At 46.0% G+C, this 18,744-nt stretch overlaps 1 long non-coding RNA gene across 1 annotated transcript in view; it reads right to left on the bottom strand.

Moving 5' to 3' along the window:
* Window positions 1-10,611, bottom strand: part of LOC122186431 — a 30,354-nt gene extending 19,743 nt beyond the window's left edge. Inside the window, exon 1 of the long non-coding RNA XR_006181127.1 lies at window positions 10,529-10,611. This is a non-coding gene — a long non-coding RNA (uncharacterized LOC122186431). The remainder of the gene's footprint in view (window positions 1-10,528) is intronic.
* Window positions 10,612-18,744: the final 8,133 nt, after the last annotated feature.

Here is an 18,744-nt window from a genome sequence, read left to right as displayed (position 1 = left end):
CCAAAACACTCCCTGCCATCTCTGGAATGGCCCCCCCTGCCCAGTGCCTGGAGAGGCTCAGCTCGGCTCCACGGCGGGTGGCAGGGAGCAGGGCAGGTCCACAACCCCACGGCCCTTCTGCCACAGGATGGGATGGCGTGAGGATGAAGAGGCCGAAGGCTTCAAGCCAGAGGCTGGGGTGCTGACTCTGAACCCAACGTCTCACGGGTTAATTTGGAACTTGGAGCTATCATCTGTGGCCACCAACGTCTTTGAAGTTGCTCAAGTCAGATAATTTCTCTGCTCTGGTGCACTAACGGCTGTGAAACACTGCGAGATGTTTGAATTTGAGGTGTTTGAGAAGGAAATGCATGAGGATTTTCATTAGCTTTTTCTATTATTTGCCCTAATGAAGATTTCCTGCTCATAATCGTATGCTTTGCCACGGATTAATGCCCTGCTCCAAAGGAGGACACAAGTCAGTGCTCTTCTGAACCACTTGGCTGTGCCTTTAAAACTATTCCCAGCATAATCCTTCATAGAAGATCCACAGCACAAAACCTAGCAAGGTCTGTCAAGGCATTTTTAGCATTTGTTCTGTTAAAAAAAAAAAACAAGAAAAAAACCCTGAGGTATTAGGGTGCACTAATCTTTAAAAAGGTTAATTTATTCATAGAGATTTTGACAGAGATGTATGGCTAGGCTGGAGTCCCAGGCACCTCTTCCCAAGGGGAGCTGCCAGTGCGGAGACGGCTTCCCCGATACACAGAGGGCTCCAGGATGGGCCCACGCAGCACAACCAGCAGGTTCTGTGCATCCTGGGCACTTCTGCTTCTGTGAGCAGCCCTGGAGCTGCCCCTGCTCCCAGCACTGCAGTCCCATGCAAAGTGCAGGCAGTGAAGCATCACACTGTCATGGAACCCAGCAGGTAATCAACCCAGCAATGCAAGGAAATTGGGAGCGTGTGGCTGAGCTTCTCAGCGTTGTGCTGACTGCTGGCAGCAGGGATGGCATGGCATGGGCAGCATATGGTGCTGTGTCAGTGAAAGCTTTCAGACACGTCTCTCCAGGCAGACTGTGCTTCTGCTGGGCTTTACAGAATAGCATTCTGGGTTTCTCATATGCTTGTTCTCAGACAAAATTCAGTGAGACTACAAGTAATTCTCTGGATATTCTGAGCTAATTGATGCTCCAACAAGAGACACTGTGTTAAATAAACTGTATCCTTGAAATAAAACAGATTGGAAAAAGTGAACCATAGTTTATAATATTTGATCATGCCCTATTTTTTCCACTGGGAACAGAGCTTGATCCATAAGTGCACAAAGACCACTTGCAGATTAAAATTGTCCTTACTTCTTGCAGCTGAAGCAGGGGGTGATGCAGAGCCTCCAGCCCTCTGGGGCCTCCAGCTGTCAGGATACTGTAGGAACTCAGCCTGATAACTGATTTGGTTGCTTCTTTTTAATTTGCTTGGAGTCTGTGCAATTAAAACTAAAGTTTCCACAGGGTGCAGAAGGATAGAGCTAATTTGTGAGTGCCCTCTCGTTTCAGCAGCAATTGCTCAATGTCAGGAATACCTGCGCTGTTTCTTTCCAGCTCTTTCCCAAAAGAGGAATGTATTTCTACTGATACAGACGGGTACCTGGGCTGCAGCCTTGCTCAGCCACCTGCATCTCATCTGCATCTCATCTGCATCTCATCTGCATCTCTGGCACTGCAGAGGACAGGAGACAAGCTCAGTCAGCGTGAGCCAAAAGCAGTAATGCTCCGCTGACCAGAGCTAGTTAACTGCTAGTTCAGATTATTAACCTCTCGTGTGTAATGAGAGTCCTGAGGCTGCTTAAGCCACAAGACCAAATTTCTCCTAACCACAAACATGGAATCCTCATTAATACGAATCTGAGACACTTTCCCAGGAAGAAATAATTTGTAGAATGTAGAATCCACCCAGAAGCAAAGGATGCTGGATTTAGAGCTATGCCTGAAACTTCGGCAGCTCAGTTTAATTTGTCCCCAAGGAGAGGGAGGAAGGTCTGCAATGAGAAATTGATTTTTATTTCTAATTGCCAGGTGTCACCAGGCCTTAAAGAGAAAGTTTTCTGATGATTTCCCCAATGCCTCCAAATACTTGTAATTATTTTCTGGGGAATTTTACTTGAAAAATGGTCTATTTCTAACTGAATTTAAGCCTGCTTTATGCAAACAGTAAACCAGCTTGTTTGAAAGTAATCTTTACCCAAGGGCTAGCAGAGGAATAAAAATAAATAAAGCATGAGAAGTTTTTACAAAACCACAGACACCACCAGGCTTTCCAGGTCTAAAAGAAGAAAATCACATTCTGTGGACTCCCCTTTATATTTGTGTAACTCGTGTTTTTTAAGATGTGCTTCAATTGATATTTGGATTGAGTTACCCAACCATCAGCACCTGCTGCCTCTGCAACGGAATGCAGCCTTATCCAGCAGCATGCAGCAAATGGCTGGGGACAGAGAGCTCAGTTATTGCATGCATCTGAAGAGAAGGTAAGGGTTCAGCAACATGACAACTCATTTTCAACCTCTGTACAATCCTAAGCCAACATGCTGGAGTTCCCTACATGGCCACAAGCGACCCAGTGTCCCCCACTGCAGGACCGGGGTGATGCCCTGCCTGCAGAGCAGCTGCCTGCTCCCATACCAAGCCCCAGGCACAGCCCTGCGTGTGAGCCGTGCAGCAGCAGCTCCCTTCTGAGGGGCTTCTGACCTGAAGGGCTTTGAAGTAGAAGCGAGCAGTTCTCCCAGGTGGGATTATGCTGTAACAGAAACAGGGGGTGGCTTTCCCAATTGTTCTGCCTGCTCCTTGAAACACGAATCCCCTCCTTTATCCTCAAAGAGCAGCAGTGCTGGCTGAAACCTGAAGACTGCAGGAAGGTGGAGGCATTTCTCTGAAGTACGACGGGAAGGACCTTAACCTTGTACTGCCAAGATAACACCCTGTGGGAAAGTGTGCTTCAGAAACTCACATCCTCTGATAGCCCAGCAGAACTGCTTCAGGATCGATGTCCTGGAAAGCATCAGCACGTAACGCTCCATCCCCGCTGTCTGAGCTACTATGCTGGCAGGAGCTCTCTGTAATGACAATCGCATCCCCCCCCTGCACGCACTGGTTTGCATTACAGAAAACACGGCCCAACAGAAAGCCAATTTCTCTGCGCTGCAATTGGGTTTGGACTAATTCCAAGCAGTCACTATCTAACAATCTCTTTCCAGGAGTTCCCACTCACTTCTCCTGTATCAATCTATTTTTATGTTGGTATCTTGTTTTAATCTTTCCTTTCACGTGGATGTGAGTGCAATACCAAGAGCAGATGTGGCTCATTTCTGTGTACAACAAGTCTCAGTCGTAATACATTTAAAGAGCTTTCTCAGGTGTGTTTGTTTGGCTTCTATAACGTGTGGACAATGTTTTTCATTAGATTTATTTCTGGCAAGTTTCATTGAAATCAGAAGGTTCAGTTGGGCAGGTTTTTCTCTCCCACTCCAATTTAAACCCATTTTGCAGTTTTAGCAACAAAGGGATATTATCAGCGACTGTTGCTTGGCTCAAGGGTGTGCTGGACGTCCCAGATGTCAGGACATTGCATTTCTGCCAGCTTTACCCACGGGGCACAGCTGGGGCAGCCCTAGGAGCTCACAGCTGAACCAGGAGGCACAGGGCAGCTCCTGCCATGCACATCACGCCTGCTCTGTGCACACACAGCAAATGTTATTCTGCCTGTCGATAAGGAGTATTCCACCAGCATGAAATTCCCTTCAAACCACACACTGTGCAGGAGTGAATTTAAACAAGAACTCACAACACAATGGCAAGTAATAATGGACTACACAGGTTTCATTCCTGATGGTCATCGCCAGCTCAAGTGACAAATAAATTCCACAGGCTTCCACCTCTTCCTGAAATACAAGAGCTTGTGGGATCAGTGAGGATCAAGACGAGCCATCGAGCGCTGCCAAAGCATCTGAGCAATGGGAGCTGCTCAGCTTTCCTCTGTCTGTGGGCCACAAAGGGCCGTCACACTCACAGCCACTTATCTCTCTCACACTGCTGCAGGATTTCTAGTGCTGTGCTACAATTGTCATTTTGGTGTAAGTGAACCTCTTACAGTAGAACCATATCAGACCTTCCCTGGTTTATTGGATAACAAAAGTACTTCACATTTTCATTTCAAATAAATACGTTTTCATGAGCAAGGTGTAAAATCCCCCCAGTGCAGTTAAGGAAATGTGTGCAGCTTAATATCCAAATATCGACCAGTGTGACACAACCCCCCTCTGACCATTCAGATACTACAAGGTCCCAAGATCCTGAATTTTGCAGCATTTTTTTGTTTTCTTTTAACCTTCTGCTGATGTATCTGATCAGTTACATCAGGAACTGACAGTCTGCTACGGCCCATTAACAAGCATTTCATCCACAGGTTCTTCAACCTGTGCACGGTTTAAAATCGTCTGCTAAAGCACTCCATTTTTCCAAAGCAATACAACATCAACCTAAAACCTGCAAGCAAACTGCACAAGAGGAAGACGAAAGCCACAGCACTGTGCTCAGCAGTGCCACATCCCACCACCAGCTCTCCCACCTCCTACCAGGTACCTATAGGTATGGATTCCACTGCCCAGAGCATGTCCCAAATTGCACTGAGCATATTGCAGCCTGACAAAGAGCTTCGTGGCCCCAATAACTCCTTGTGACCTTTCTTCTTCACTGGGTATGCAGTGATGCTGGAAGCTCATTTTGGTGTGTGCATCTGAGCAACAATTCTGATAGCTTTATGATTTTTACTTTTTTTGACATTTTACACAGGACAGATGTTGTCACCAAGGCTTCTCTTGTAAACTAGATATGGAGATGGCTTGGATTGGGTTACCTTGGTAAAATAGTTTAAAATAAATAAAAGGATGGTTGGTCTCTCTCGGATGAATTAGCTTGATTGGAACTGTCAGGTTAAAAAGGTCTAAATAAACAGTTGTGCATCTACCCTTAATGGAGTTAAGCACCCAGGACAAACAGTAAGGACACCCAGAATGAAAGCCCAGATGAAGGAATTCATCCCTGCACAGACGTGGGTGATGTGTGTGTAAGCACCTCCTAAACTTCAGTCTGAAGAGGGCCTTGGGCTTCTGGAGACCACAGATTTGATTCCAACAGCCACTAGAAGTCATAAGAATGTGCTGATTCCTTTTTCATGCTAATAAATAATGCCATGGAAATAGAAAGGTGGAGTCGAGAATGTCTGGAAATGAGAGAGGTCACTTCTGCTCCCTGAAGCCTCTGAGCTCCCTGCAGAGGAAGGACGGGACATTGCTCCAAACCTGTGCTTCCAATTGTTGAAGTCCCTAAAAGTCAAAGTTATTCCACTCCTCTGTTTCCTTCCAAAGGACTAAACACATCCCAGTCTATTTACAGTGGTGGTGCGCAGACCCTCCCTTCCACTTCTGTGCCCCAAGTAAATCAATTCTTCACTGGCTGTAATAATGAGCAGAGCAGATTTTTGCATTGGGCGTTCAACACATCTGTGCAGTCCTGCCACCATCAAGGGATGATTCATCCTGTGAAAGGGAATTTGATGATATCTCAGAGTAGATACTTGCACCAACGCAGGAGGAAGTGCTGTAAAACTCAACGAGGCATCATCCTCCAGCCTGTCAGGGCATTTAGAGGCTCACAACAGAGGAAACACCGCTAATCAGAGACCCCTTACTGTAGACCCCTTCTTTTACGTTTGCCACTTTGAGCTGTTCAGACAGAAGTTTTCATCCAAAACCATCATCTAAATAGCTCATCTCTGGTTTGGGCTTGTTTGTACACAAATAAAGACCTTGCAAATAAAGGAGTACCTTGCTAAATATCACCTATGGCCAACGCAGTCCCAAACAACCAGGAGGTTTAAATTCCAGCTTTTCAGAAATCACTGGATGCTGTGAGGCCTTCCCAGCTAACAGCTATGAATAAAGCACAGAAACAGAGGTACCTACACAAAGAATTTGGCCCATAGCAAACATACGTTATTGTAAAATTGTCCAGAAAATAGATGCTGTTCAGACCAGAAATTACCTTAAATGACTGTTGAGTTGACTGGGTTACAATATTTTAAGGATCATAAAAATAAATATAGTTGTCCAAACAGAGAGATGCAGTGTGTTGCCAAGTCAAACAGCCCGCACGAAGGGGTGCTCGCCCCGCGCAGCGCTGGGCTGCCTGTAAACTGCAAGCGCTGGGATGAAGTGACTCTTTGTTCAGTCTGTGTGTTTAAAAATTGACGAGTGCTCCGTGGTATCAATCATGCCTGTCAGACAGCACAAGTGCAGATCTGTTACACTTAAAGGGTTGTCAAACGAGACATGATTTAATTTGTCATTTTTTTTCTCTCTCTCTTAGTGCGGCATGCACGTGCTCTTCATTACTCTTCATCATCGGGGAAAATGAATACATTTTTTGTATAATTTTTTTTCCTCGGGAGGGTGGAGGGATGGTTGTTTACCAATGACCCAGCACTTGTGAAGAGATCATAAGCAGCTGTTCCCTACATGCCCTCACGATCTGAGAATTTAACGAAGCCGCGGGAGGGGTGGGATGGGAGCAGGGCACTCAATGGACAAAGGCCTCGCGATGCACGGCGCTGCAGCCTGCAAGCACTGCCCTGGGCCTCCACAAAGCTTCCCTCCCCTCCAAACTCGCGTGAAAGCGACTTGTTCCTGGGATCTTCATGTTGTTCAGGGGAACGGAGCCCACGGGAATTTTGCTCGCTTTAGGACTGCAAGATGGAACTCAAAAACCTTCTGATTTCTGCAGCTCTGTGAGCTGGATCTGATTCCTGGGAGCAGCTCTACCTGTTGTTTCAATCCAGAAGTAAAGCAGATGTGTGTAATATCAGAGTGCTGTGGAAAGGAAAGGATTAACTCATTTGTTTCACAGTTAATGTTGTTGAACTTTTTTTTTCAGGCGACACGCAGCTGCATTCTTCAGTTCGTACTGCATACACTGCAAGAAGTTGGACTGAAGAACGTGAAACCTGCCTTGTTCCTGGTAACAACAGCTCTCCTGCCCTGCACTAAATGATGTCTGCAGCCAGGCTCACACCAGCACAGCAGATGCCACCAGAACATCCCTGCAGAACCAGCAACCGGGCCGGTCCATGCGGAAGAACCTGAACTGAGCTGCTGTTCCTGCAACTCCTGGGGAAACGTTTTACAGGTCCCCAGTGACAATGGGCGTTAATTAAGCACAGCGCTCACCTGGCAGGTCTCATCATGTTCCATCATGGTAGAGCAGCAAGGTCATATCTGCAGTGCTCCCTGGACGTGAACCTAGAGACACAGCACTGGGCACTGGAGATCAGTGACAGCCAACAGGACCCACCCCACACCTCCAGGCCATGAACAGAGAGAACTGGAGCCCTGCAGGATGGAAACACTGATTTTCTTCCCTACACCTCCTAGCTACTTTTCTGCTACAGCTCCTTGGGCGCCCGTCTCTAGCCAGACTTTATTTCAGTGCCGATAAACGTAGTCAGGATGTGAGGAAAACTACCAGGATAATTTTATCCCTCACGGTAAAGGAACCCATATCATGGACATTAAACCCACACAAGGTGAACAGCAGCAGTCCCAAGCCTTCGCCTATAACACAAGCCCCAAAGCAGCCTCAGTGCCCGACAGTGAGCTGTTTCTCAAGGCCTGCTGCTCAAATGGAGCAGGAAAATACCAGCACACTGCCAACATCTGCACACCCCACAACAGCAGGGAATTTATGCGATAATGAATTATCACAGAGCCTTAGAGAAGGTCAGAAACCAAATATAAGGGCAAACCAGTCGGCTGCAGCTCTACCTTCAGCCTGAACAGCACCATTCCAAGCACCACATCTGCAGGAGACCAGGAATATCCCATCCCTGGAGGTGCTCAAAGCCACGTTGGATGGGGCTCTGGGCAATCTGAGCTAGTGCCTGATTTAGCAGTTGGCAACCCTGCCCCAGCAAAGGGCTTGGAACTGGATGACCTTTGAGATCCTTCCAGCCATTCTGCAGTTCTATGAACATGAGCAGCTAACAGAGCTGATGCCCCTGGAGCAGCCAGCAGCAGGAGGGAGCCAGGGGGACAGCAGGCCCTAAGCTCGTGCTTGATGGCTTTTCTGAACTGTGTCCCAAATCCTGCTTTACCTATTAATGTGAATAGCCCTATTGAATTCAGTCGGGCAGCTCATGGGAATACAGATAGAAAACCTTGGCTCTACTTCGGTAAACTAAATTTCAAGAACAGTCTGAGTATACCATAACAAAGACCCCAAAGCCAGTGAGAACCATGAAAGGAGCTCATTTCATTACTAAATCAATTTATAAGTATAAACATGGAGTTATCTGACTAAAATATGGGTTTTCCCTATTTGAAATACTGCACCTCCAACTTACTTGATGTCACCAATAGGCACCCCTCAAGGAAGCAGGCAGCATGCTGCCTTTGGATACCCAACCATAAATCAAGAGATTTCCTGAAGTCTGCCTGGAATAGTGGAGAGTAGCCAAAATTACATGAAGTGCTATTTGTGTGCTATTAGTTGTGGGGTGTGTGGGGGGAGTGTGGGAAGGAAAAAGGGGAAGAAGGAAAACCACTTTCTTAATAGTTCCTACGATATTTGGAAAACATTCATTCATTGCATCCATTTATCAGGCTTCCATGTAATAACTCCAGGTCAAAAAAAAAACAAAAACACAACCATGACGGGGTGGTGGAGAGAGGAAATCAGGGATACTGGGTTTTGACTGGGAAAAACTGGAATGTTGTCAACGTTTCCATTTAAAAGAAATATAATTACAAAGCGATGTTTGTGTCTAGGTGCCATGCAGTGGCAGCAGATGAGGTCAATTTGTTCTGCTCAGCAGTTTCACATCTGAGCAACAGCTCAGTCTTACAACTTTTAAGATTGCATATTCAGACAGTGCAGCACTCCCACATATCCACTGCAATGCCTCCAATAGCTGGAAGAGCCTGGCTGAGGTCCCACAGCAAACCCTGAACCTCGCGTCCCCCAGCCGTGCCTGCAGCGCTCAGGGCCGGGTTCTGCAGCACTGCAGGGCTGCGATGCTGCGATGTATGGCAACGATACGTGGTGTTGAAGAAGAGATCCCTGTGAGAGGACACATCGTCACCGCAGACACGAGCTGGGCTCCTCTCCGCCTGAGCTCCAGAGCCATTCCCTGCTTTCACTGGTGACCAAACATCACAGAGTCATCTAGTGGCCAAGGGGGATCCTACAGTGAGCGCTTCCATTTCTCGACATGAAAAATGGAAAGGTAGCTAGCAATTAGCTCCTGGTATCTGATTTCACCGTGAATTTGAAAAATGCAACAGGAATCAAGAAACCGAGATGAAATAAGTGCCCATGTGAAGCCAGAGCCCGAGGATGGGAGCGAGCTGCTCTTACAGCACTTGAGTTGTCATGAGCGACCTCCCCTGCTGAGTATTGATCCTGGCTTAAATGCAAAAATTTGGTGTCAACTGTCATCTGCAAGGAAGACAGATCTCACTGCAGCGAGATCACAAATCCTTTCTCTCATTCTTTAGCAGATTACATCCGTGGTTGTCTTTTGATGTTTCTAGCTGAGAGAACACTTTTATAAAACAAAACAAAACAGAAAACCTCTTTGGGAATCCCTGTTGGCGCGATGTTTTTGATTAGTGCTAATGTTTTTCTGGCCGGCTGTGAAAATGCATTTAACTATAATTGAGTAGGCATTGTAATTCCAAAGCTTTATGAAACAAAAATCCACAGAGTGACAATCTGATACAGAAATCTGGCAAAAGATGATGTATCTTGCTCCTCAGAGACAAGCTTAATGGAATAAAAATATTGATCTAATATAGAAAGATTGGATATATGTTTTCCTATAGCTTCCACTATTATCAAGGGGGCAAGGGAGAAAATTCTTAACATGAAAACCCATTCATATTTGGAATAGTTTCCTCTTAAAGGAAATGGTGTAATTGTAATGTCAGTGCTCACTGTGCTGCAAACCAGACAAAGCACTGAGGAGCGCAGCGCGGAGAGCAGAGCTGCAGGGCGATGGCATGGACCCATCCTCACCACTGTGACTTCTGTGATTCCACTGCTTCTGAGTTCACTCAGATTGGAAGCAGAGGAGAGGGAGGAAGGAGGAGAAAAGGAATTCCTTGCCCTCACTAGCACCACAGTTATCCTACGCTTTATTCTCTCAGCCAGAGATGGACTGAAGTAACTTGCTGGCCACATCCTGAAGAGCTCCTTATTATGGTGGCTGGGAGGAAATCGTGTGTCATCTCCACTCAGCCCTAGAGCTGGAAAAAGCAAAGCCTGCTTGACTTCCATACAGTACATTTCTGAGAGTACTTTTAATTAATGCTCTAAATTAGACTGTCTTGCAGGAAAAACAAATCTGTCGATGGAACAGACTTTTTCATTTGTGAAACAAGGCGCTCAGCCGTGCAGCAGGAATGGTGACACCACCAATTTGGCTGTGCTGGCTGATGCTAACCTGAGCAGGGCTGCAGTGCCATCAGGACCCGTCCACCGCCGGCCCTCCTGCTTCCTTCATCCACGCAGAGCTCTGGGCACGGTCTCTCCCTCTTTGCATTTTGAAAGGGGGGAAAAAAAAAAGACTGAAAAAAAGAACAACCCAAAAGAACACTGCGGATAAAGAAAAAATCACAGCATCGAATCAATTAATGCGAGTTCTTCCTAACTTCCACGCAAGCTTTGCCTTCAATTAGCATGATCTCACTGAACCCTCTTGTGTAGGCCTGGAGCAAAAGCAATGGAAACTTTCTCCCTTCTTGTTTTAATCTTTCACCAAGTCCTGACTTTCGCCTCCAGCCCGTCTAATTGAAACTAATCTTCGCGGGCGAGGCCTGTCTCTTTCCCTTAATCCCTCTCTAAGGAAGCTCACATGGTCCCAATTACAGCCACACCGGCCCCTTTTATTCCCCTCCTCGTCTCTTTCTGCCAGTTTCATTTTTTGAAAGTTTGCATTATTAACTCCATGCTTGCGAGTTCCTGTCTGTCACGGGGGCCTAGAGATGTTATCACTGGTTGCCGATGTATAAGGTTACCATGAAAGCATTTTATGGATTACATTTTGCAAAAAGGCGATAGAGGGCATGATAGCCAGCACAGTGGCGAGCTTTATAGGAGTTTATATCTGCAATAAATGAGAGGCCAAGGAAGTGTTTATCTTGGACTTAAGTGTATACCTGCTTAGCTATCTGAAGGCAGAGACAATAACAGCTAAGAGGGGATCGCTGCCATTCATGCAGGGCTCTCACAGAGGTGCCTGTGCATTGGGCTGCAGTGCTGCGAGGGAGGCAGCAGAGCCACGACCAGCAAACCCGGCCGGGAATGTGTTTAACATTATGGAGTTAATGAGGTTATGAGAAGGCAAAGATAGCGCTCGCTGGTTCCCAAGGTGGCTCCTAATCCCAAGGCAAAGCCTAGCCCATTAATGCCGGAGCTCAAACAATTTATTAAAAATAGACAACTCTCTTTCTCTTCCTTTTTTTTTTCCTATTTTTTTTCTATTTCCTTCTCATAACTTGCCTGGTCGCAGGCAATAGCTTCTGTGTTCCTCCAGTGCCATGATTTATTGCTTGCTTATATAGTTTCTGGTTCAAAGCTAGCACATAAATCAATCATGGTGGTTGCTCCCCTGAATACATTCATTTGAACTCCTGCTGGAGCCCTGAGAAGCACAGCTCAGCACCCCACAGCCACCTCCCTCCTCCCCATCCCCAGCAAAGCTCACTGGGTTTCACTGAGCATGAGCACACGCATCCCCAGACTTCACCTCCTCTCTCAAGCAGGACAGCAGCAGCACAGGACAAACCTCCTCCTGCATTGGCACGATAGCTGCATGCAGCTCTGGAACCACAGATCTGCCCACTCTTATTCCAAGTGAATGGCAATTGAAGTCTGGCCTTTCTGTAACTAAGTAAGGGAGCATAGCAACCATCTGGGCTTTTCAAGTTGCCAAAAAAAAAAACAAACAAAGAGTTATATTTGCTCATATCGACTCCCTTTGGAGAGAAAGTAAAAATGAGGGAAAGAAGCCACGTGAATGACATCCCTTGTAGGTGAATTTATAGCTCAGTGTTCAGTACCCAGCTGCACCAGCTATCCCAGCTGACCCAGCCCCAGGGGCAGGAAGGACAGGCTCCTTTTCCACCTGCTGAGCCAAGCTCAGCTCCGGCTCGGGACGCTGCCTGCAGTAGGGCTGCTCACTGGCCAGCTGGAAACCCTGTCTATCTCATCTCTCACCATCAGGGTAGCACAGGGTATTTCTCATGGGCCTGGAAGGGGCGAATGCTGCAAGAGTGCTGGATGTTAGCTCTACAGGCAGGACTTCACAACATTTTACGAGAAAAAAACTCAAAATATGGGGAAAAAACCAATCAGACTAAATGCACCAGAACTAGAAATGTAGAAATTCCTGAAGAAAATATTTGAAAAAAAAAATATCATTTCTGTCAGCCAAAACATCTTTCCTGTAATTTCAAAGCATTTCATTTTTTGAACATTTTGAACATTTTTAAATACGTTCAATTCACTAGCTTCAGAGCAACAAGTAATTTAAGCTACAAAGAAAAAAAGACTATTTCTTTTTTAAAATATCAAAATAACATATTTTGACAAACTCAAAGCATTTTTCCAAAACACAATCCAAGTCAAAAATGTCAGAAACCCTTCCCGCAAGGAAAACTGGCATTTTAAAGACGAAATAATATCTTGCACATCTGGACAACGAATTCTTGGCCAACACTAACTCCTATTTTGCAGTGGCTCCACCTGTAGAAGTGCAGCAGACCCGCAGCGAGGTCCTGCAGGACTCAGGCACGGCGCAGGCACTGCAGCTATTTCAGGTACTTGGCTTTATGCGTTCCTCATCTTTCTTTCTAATGGCAATACAACATGTGCTTGTCTCCCATTGTTTTATGTTATTTTTTTCCCAGTATGGAAGTCTTCAAGACCCATTTGTCATTACTTCACTGTCTTTCACAAGACTCTTTTCATAAATTCCTGATCATCTTGATAGAACAATAAAACAGCCAAGCCTGTTCTAAGTCTTGCTGGAGAGGTGCTGATGCAGAGGAGAACGGCCCCATATTTTTAAAATTTGAATTGCTGACACAGACTTTACAAAGCCATAAGAGAAAATACATCAACACATCTGTACGGATGTGACTCTTGATGTCTTTTTTTCTGGAAGATTAGATCTGCTTGGAATCCATTTGTGCTTGCCTCCTTTTCTGGCCTAGGGAGCGCAGTCAGCAAGAAACTTCACACTGCAGCCTCTGGTTTGCTGCTGAATGTTCCACATGTGAGCTGAGAAGTAAAAACTCATGGCATAACATCACACGTTTTATGGCATAGCAAGAAGAGGTCATTCTTTCCTTTTGCCTTTGATATTTATGAGGACTTACAGAATGATTAACTGAGGAGGATGGTGGAAATGAATCCTAAACAGAGAAGCTTTGGATTCTCCAACCAAACGAGTGGCTTTTATTCCAGATTTATGACCTTTTCACAGCCTGATGATGATGAGTAATGACCTATCTTCACACTATTGAAGCATTTATTATGACTATTTATCAATAAAGTAACATAACAAGATTTGAAGAGGCATAAAATAATGCTAGGAGCGCAGCCAACATTGTCTCAGCTGTGAACTTTCCCAGATACCTGAAGAGGGCAGCACAGGAGGGTGCCTGCTTCTGGCACATGCCCTGAAGGGAAAGCATTGAGGGAGAGTGTGCAGAGGGGTGGGAGAGAGCCCAGAGCCCCAAGAGGTAAGGAGGCAAGGGAATTCCCCCAAGGGGAAGAGAGAGAACAAATTTATGTTTGCATCCACAACTCTTCTCTCTTTTTCCAGGATCTGAGGGTTGTTCTCCATGATGTCCAAAGAGTCACACAGGATTCTTCACAGCATTCAATTCATACCATTAATTTGAATTCTCCAGTTTTCAGTTGTAAAACTCTTATCAGAATGACAGCTGCCTTTGATGCTTTTCAGGCCCATGAAGCAGCTTGAACCCAGCAGAGAAGGATAAAAACCCACAGCACTCCTGCCCCTCCATCAGCTTCGAGCTAAGCACTGAAATTCTACTTGACTTTCATGCCAGTTACCAGAAATTCTCATAGAGCTAAATTGAGCTAAATGCTGAAAATACTGCTCCTGAAAGTCACACGGTCCAGCAGAGTAATTCATCTTTCTGTGAGAGCCTACAGCCATGCCTGCTGCCCGAGCTCCCGTCGCTGTGGTTGTGCACTGGGGCAGCTCTTCCCAGGGAAGTGCAAGCAAGAGAGGATTTCCTCCAGCCTCTACACATAAGAGAGATCAGGCCTTCCCACTTTTGAAGCAGGCTGTCAGTAAATGTCATATTTTATTTTGCTTCCGAAAGACAAACATGGCAACACATACTTTGTTAGCAGGCCAAAAGAATTATAACTGTATTTTGCTGAAAGCAGTGTTGATTTCGATTTAGCCTAGCACTTCTTGTAAAACTGAATTACACTGAATTCACTCTAAACAGCTGTGACATTGGCATCTTTATAACATGCGCGCGCTGCTCGCTATGGTGAGAGTGCAATTGATGCTCGGGGGAAGGCAGCTCCTCTCAACAGCACAGAAATGACAACTGAGGCCAGGACACAAGAGTCAGCGAAGCAAACGAGAAGAGAGAATTCATAGAGGAGCGTGGTTTCTGGATAGCTGCAGCTGGTCCTCTGCCAGTGACTCACAGGGACAAGGAGCAGAACCCACGTGGGTCCTTGAAGTCTCGTCCAGAACCAAAGCAGGACATCGAGCTTCACACTTCTGCTCCCATGCCTCAAGAACTTGGTATTAATGGTCAACATGTGTAGAACTCAAAGACAGTGGGCACCATTGAAGTGAACAGAGCAGCTGAAATCTGATTTAATGGAGTTTAGATCTGGCATAACCTTTCTGAGGCAGTGGTTCCTCTCTTTCCATGAGGTATTTTCATTCCATAATTCAGGGAGTTCCAGGAAACTCCACAGGGTCAAACCCAGGTCTGAGCCAGACGCTGCTCTCAGGCTCAATCTTGGGCGTCCTTGGTCACAGCTCAGCCCCTCACACAGAGCTGCTGTGCTGACCTCTGTACTTTCTCATTTCTTTAGGAAGATGTGCCACATTACCAGGCAGAGCCTAACTAAAGCAGCAGTTCTGCTGTAACCATGTAGGTGGACGAGGGAAGTCACTAATACAACAGTGATGGGTTCTGTGCCCTCAGAACTGAATCTCAGACCCAGTATGCCAATGCCAGGCTCCAAGCTCCCAAAGCCCATCTGTAGCAATCGTTAAATAAACTCTTCATGGTGTCTTCTGCAGCTTTTAATAGACTGGAGTACTTACACTGTCAGCTTTTAGTGGGCAAGATGTAATTTTCCAATAAACACCACCTCTTCCAAAAAGCAGGACTTTCTGAACTTTTTCCAGAATCCAAAGGTTTTGGCTGCAGCTGCAGCAATGGGAATCAAATTATAAAAACAAAATCCCTCCTTTCACTCCATGCTTTCAAATGTTTTTCCAGGGCTGAAATGAGAGGCGTGCTCACTATTTGTTTCTGCTTCTGTTGGCTTTTAAAAGCACAAGAGGGTAAAGGAGCTGGATGGCTGTAACTTTCACAGCTTGCTTATGTACACAGTGCCATAACCTTTGTGTCTTGCTGTGAGCAGCTGCACTGCAATTGTATTAGTCTGACTGACTGTAAACTGTGTGGTAATATGTAAAACATATTGTGAGTGATGATGACTAATTGGAGAACATCTTGTGAGACACTCTAAACGTGTGTAAAATGTCATCCAGCTGTAAGCAGCATTCTGTCGTGGACTGGCTGTATTACTTACCAGAGCTTCAGGGCTCAGCAGCAACTTCAGAGAGAACAGATGAATGGCATAAGATGAAGCATCCCATGTTTCAGCCTCTTCCACTTTCAGTAACTGATGGCTGGAACTAAGGTACCAAGCTCTGGTAACAGGGTCCTGGTTTACTTGCAGAGATTCAGAGCATCCTGGCTAGAGGACCTTGATTGCCAGTGGGAAAGTCAAACAAGTCAGCTGCATTTCAAAAATCTGTATAAAATGTCAGTCGTATTCTGAACTCTTGTCCCTGTTTCTAGTGCTCTCATGAAGGGACTGAGCACTACTAGCAAACCGTCACGCTTCAACACTTCTGCAGATGCCAGAGATACGGGGTAGCAGCCACAATTGAAAAGCCAGCAGATCTTGTGTTCAAAAGAGAGATGATCCCTACTGGAAGGCCTGTTGGGCACCAAAGCTTGCGCTGGCTGAGCGTTAGGCTGCCCCTGGTGCCCGTCACCCTGCCCTACACAAAGCGTTCCTTCCAGCTCACGTGGCAGGGAAGGTATCAACCTACTGCAGAAAGCAAGTCAGAACTCATCTGTAAGAGTCTCTCTGCGGGTGCTAAAGCAGATCAGTTTTGCAAGCAACTTCAAACCAAATTTCTAAACTTTCTTTAAAAAATTACAGATCTCACACGTCAAGGACCAAGTGATGCATACTGATGAAATGATCTCTTTTAATGTACACAGAAGGTGAACCAGCTCTTACCTTAAATAGCCTTACGCAGTGCATTTTGGAAGGAAGGAAGATCTTACGCTCATTTCTAAGGGATGGACGCGACTGACCCAGAAAAGATATGGCAGTCTTAAACAGAATATGGCTGTCCTGTTTGCTAACATTCCTTGCCTACAGGATGTGCAAACAGCAATTTCAGTGCAGCACAATCATGACGAGAGTACAGTAGATAAAATATAACAGATAATTACCATTAGACTCTTGCAGCTTTTGTCTAGAGGAGCCCCTAAACTTACAGCAATGGAAGCTGGAAGTCCTCATTAAAACAGAGTGATTTATGTGCAAAGGAGACTCCTCGAGACTGTGCAGCAACGTCTCCAGACAGTTACACTGCAGATGCCCTGCGCCTTCGCAGCATAACATGCATTTAAAAACCTTCAGCAGCAGACCCTCAACAATGTCTCCCATTGTTCACTTCAGCTCACACTGGACCAAAACAATAGGTTGGTTGTAGTCCCAATAAGCTGGAACATATCTGCTATCTGGTGCGCGGGCAACAGTGAGGTTAGCTAAGGGTAAAAATAATTCTGTCCTCCTTGGTGCTGAAAACCCTTTCATTTGTACAGATATTCAAGGCCTAATTTAAACAGGGACCATCTCTTTCCGAACACATCTGACTGGCAGCGCAGGGTAGAATTACAGCTGTATGGTCTAGCTTGTCCATCACGCATTTAAACACCATCGGGACGATGCCAATAAACCTCACCGCAACCGCTGCTCCCTGCGGATCAGAGCTGGCTGCCCTGCAGGCCCAGGAGCTGGGAGATGGCTCCAAGCAGAGCAAGGTGCCCCGCAGCAGCCGTGGCAGCGCTGGCAGAGCTCGGTGTGCGCGGCCGCCTGCGCTGACCCGGCGGTCACCTCACACTGGTGCTCCAACAGAGCCGTTTTGTTCCGCCCGCGGTGGAGGGCGTCCAAACAGCGAACGTTCAGTGAGGGCAGGAAGAGCGTTTGAAGCAAATTCTTGCAGAAATAAATGTGAATTTACTTAACTTACCATGTCTCCTGCTTTTCCCCTCGGCCCCCCTTTTCCTTCCTACTGCTGTTCCTCAATAGCATCCCTCTACTTTCCAAGTCATCCTTCACACTCACCGCTGTGTACCTCTCTCCCTTTTGCCACCCACTGCCTATTTCTTTATTTTCTTTTTCTAATTTCTTTCCCCTCCCTACACCTCAGCACAGACTTCTTTCCAGGTGAGAATATTTTACTCGGTGATTCCAGTTAAAAAAAACATTGTAAAAGAAGCAGCTCCTGCTGCTTTTCACTCCTTGGAACACACTCACGTCAGCCCATGGAGCAAAGGGCTGGGGCACCACCAGAAGCAGACCTGCACGGAAATATTTGTTTCCCATGTTCTTGCCTCTAAGTGGATCTGAGGTTTGAGGGCTTTGTCAACCACTCAGATTTTGTTGAGGGTTTCGGCATTCTGCATAGAGCTGCTGCTTTGGCATGTTGGTATTTAAATGCTAATGTTGTGGTCGAAAGCTTGAACACTAGAAATGCATAGCTTCAAAATTGAAAGTGCACAACAATAACTTTCAACAATAATCCTGCATTTTTAAGCTATCATTTCTGCAGGGCTCAGTCCTGCTCCAAGGGCTTGGGATAAAAATAGGAGAAGTCAGGTGAAGGAAGCATCACGAGCACTGAGTTGAGCACAGCTCTGTGCTCTGGGAAGGACGAGCAGCACAGATCCCAGACATCTGCTCTCTGGAGCATTTGCTTGCAACCTGCCAGCACGCTTCCAGCACGGAGAATTGCTCTGTGTGGCAGCAGACACCAGGTGCTTCTGATACCCACTGCCTGGGAAGCATTAAATCCTCTCCTGCTCTTCTGCAAGGCAGCAAAGTTCAGAATAATATCCAGTTTGCCATCAAATATGTTACATTAATACTGTATTAAATTTTAATATAGCCATTATACAGGAGAAAAATTGTACTTCAGATTAGGAAGGTATTAAAAAATTTGGGAAACATCTTTGGAAGAAGCATTTTTCAGGTAGTTGAGAGGATGTTGCTGACTTGTCAGAGCGCTCAGGCAGGATGTTCAGAGAGGGAGAAGTCTCCCATTAATATGAACAACAG

The sequence above is a fragment of the Lagopus leucura genome, unplaced genomic scaffold, assembly GCF_019238085.1.
Source record: "Lagopus leucura isolate 7727_CA_CO unplaced genomic scaffold, USGS_WTPT01 Super-Scaffold_100037, whole genome shotgun sequence".
Taxonomy (NCBI): domain Eukaryota; kingdom Metazoa; phylum Chordata; class Aves; order Galliformes; family Phasianidae; genus Lagopus; species Lagopus leucura.
The sequence above is the reverse complement of the archived record's forward strand: the minus strand, read 5'-3'. Positions and strand labels throughout refer to the sequence as shown.